General features: G+C 35.5%; 1 pseudogene; it reads left to right on the top strand.

Annotated features, from left to right (window-relative positions):
- The first annotated feature begins 1,361 nt into the window (after window positions 1-1,361).
- On the top strand, window positions 1,362-2,160 carry LOC134991136 (olfactory receptor 5AP2-like; annotated as a pseudogene).
- The last annotated feature ends 653 nt before the right edge of the window (window positions 2,161-2,813 follow it).

Genomic DNA, 2,813 nt, shown 5'->3' with positions numbered 1-2,813 from the left:
AAATATCATGGGTTGTCAGGCGGGTTTCCAGTTGATTTGCAACGACTTTCTCAATAACCTTTCCTAGGAAAGGAAGGTTTGATACCGGTCTGTAGTTGGTCATGCAGTCGGGATCTAAATTAGGTTTTTTAAGAAGCGGTCTAACAATTGCTTCCTTTAGGGGTCCAGGAAAAATGCCTGTCTGCAAAGAGCATTGAACAATTTTTGTAAAGACAGGACCAATTATATCCATACAACCTATTAGAAGCTTGTTTGAGGCTGGGTCCAGATCACAGGTGGTGGGACACAAAATCCGAGCAATTTCAGCAGTGTCCTTTACATCCACTGGATCAAAGCTGGTCCATGAAGGCAGGTAGCTTATATTGGCAGGCTTTGTAGTTTGGCACTCCTTTGATGGCACTGTGGAGATTCCAGCCCGGATGGTGGATATTTTATCTGCAAAGAAGTTTGCAAACTCGTTGCATCTTGCCTGGGAGAGGGTCTCATCAGTCTGCAGGCATGCTGGCTTGCAAAGCATCTCCACTATGCGGAAAAGTTGAGCTGGCCTATTGTTTGCTGCTGTGATCTCATTTGACAGGAACTGTGCTTTCTTACGAGTGATTGTCGATTGATATTCTACGTTATGCTTTTTTAGTTTTATTTTGTCATATATATATATATATATATATGCACCATTGTATAAGAGCTCTTATTAATTTAGGCTATATTTCTCTAAAAACTCTTGTTAATGAGTAAGAGAAACATAAATAACTTAATAAGCTCAAGTCTCAGAAGACTTGATATTTATGTCCTTGGGACATAAATCTCCTTGGTAAACAACAGCAAAGAGACTAGCAGTAAATGAGATGTAGTTTACGTAAAGCGCTTGTGAAATTGTCCCTAAAGCTATATAAAGAATTTAGACTAGCCTGCTTCATTTAGAATATAGACAGATTAAAAGATAGACAGACACCTATTCAAGAGCTAATAAAATGAGTAATTGTTTTTCAAAATTTTATTTTAAAATATATTGCAATTTTAAACATCATATAACTTATCTGCTATTTCATATATACCTCATCTTTATAACTTACATATCTGCATATTACTGTCACAAAAAACAATCTGTCATCACTTAAGTCAACTTTCTAGCTGTAGACATACAGTATAGTGAATGAAAACATGAAATATGTTCATCTCACATTTATATGTTTTTCTGTACAGGTTTGGCAGAATCTATCCCAGCAGTGACTCAAGGTAATCAGTCTACTGTAAGAGAGTTTATAATCGTTGGCATCACCAATGATCCACACTTGCAACATTTTTTGTTCATCTTATTTTTACTGCTATATTGTACTACTGTTGTCGGCAATACTACTATTATGTTAACAATCTTGATCATCAGAGACCTTCAGAATCCAATGTATTTCTTTCTCAGCAACTTGTCATTCTCAGATATGTGCTATTCCTCTGTTGTTGCTCCTAAAATGTTATGTGATTTTTTTTTTAGAGATAAAAATAATCCCGTTTATTGGTTGTGCTCTTCAGTTGTATTTCTTTGCTGTGTTTGCCAGCACCGAATGCTATATTTTGTCTGCTATGGCATATGATCGCTATGTTGCAATATGTCACCCACTTCTGTATGTGCTTATAATGAATAGAAGAAGATGTGTGATTATAATGACTTCTGTGTATATTGGTGGTTTATGAACTGCCGGGATTCACACGTCTTGCACGTTAAGTTTGAATTTTTGTGGCCCTAATGTCGTCAACCACTTCTATTGTGACATTCCTCCTCTTATGGAACTTTCATGTTCTGATACATACGTGAGCAAGACCATTATATTTGGTGTAGTCTTTTGCCTTGGTCTTGCTTCTGTAACAGTTATATTGGCCTCTTATGTCTATATTTTTTTCACCATATTGGCAATGCAGTCATCAGAAGGGAGACACAAAGCATTTTCTACATGTTCTTCCCATTTGTTATGTGTTGCCTTATTTTATGGAACTGTTTTCTTCATGTATCTCCGTCCGGCCTCCAACTACTCCGTCACTCAAGACAAAGTGGTGTCCGTATTCTACACAATGGTCATCCCAATGATGAACCCAATCATCTATAGCTTGCGAAACAGAGAAGTAAAAGATGCTGTGATATTTTACATGAAAAAGTTACTATTGTGAGGGGTAGCTAAATGGTATGAGTTATGATGAACACGGATATTTTCTTATACTGGTAAAATAGTAAATTTGTGAATATATATAACAAACACAGATATACAGTAATTTGACCTTAGTTATCAAGAAAACAGATGTATTGTTTTGTACTAAGGGTTCAATTAAATGTGATATACTGCCAAGCATCGCCATGATACTGGACTGTGCACATTTATAGTAGACTGTACATTACAAGTTTTACTATGCTCCTTATTGAAGTGTTTGTCTATAATATGTAAGAAGTAGAAATACACAAGTCTGTTGTAGATATATTTTGTTATTAATAATACTTCTTTGTAATTACTGTGCAAGCTCATATTATTATGTACTACTCATATCAGTATTTATTTGTAAAGGTATATAACCTGGGTATTGAAGGGTCAGAGGGGTGGAGGAGAGCAACTGTGTTAGATTGCTCTATAATAAATTAATTTGTTCTTCACTGATAAGATTCTTATCTGATAAGAACGTTTTTCATTGTCAAAATGAAAACATTTATATTAAACCTCCCCTTTGTTACCTCCTGATACCCACCTTATTCTCTCGCAAACGTTTCACACACTGCTGTCTAAGGCCTTATAGTGTTTCACTGTAAATTAATGTTATTTGTGACTATGTAT

This window comes from Pseudophryne corroboree, chromosome 2 (genome assembly GCF_028390025.1).
Source record: "Pseudophryne corroboree isolate aPseCor3 chromosome 2, aPseCor3.hap2, whole genome shotgun sequence".
NCBI classification, from domain to species: domain Eukaryota; kingdom Metazoa; phylum Chordata; class Amphibia; order Anura; family Myobatrachidae; genus Pseudophryne; species Pseudophryne corroboree.
The sequence above is the reverse complement of the archived record's forward strand: the minus strand, read 5'-3'. Positions and strand labels throughout refer to the sequence as shown.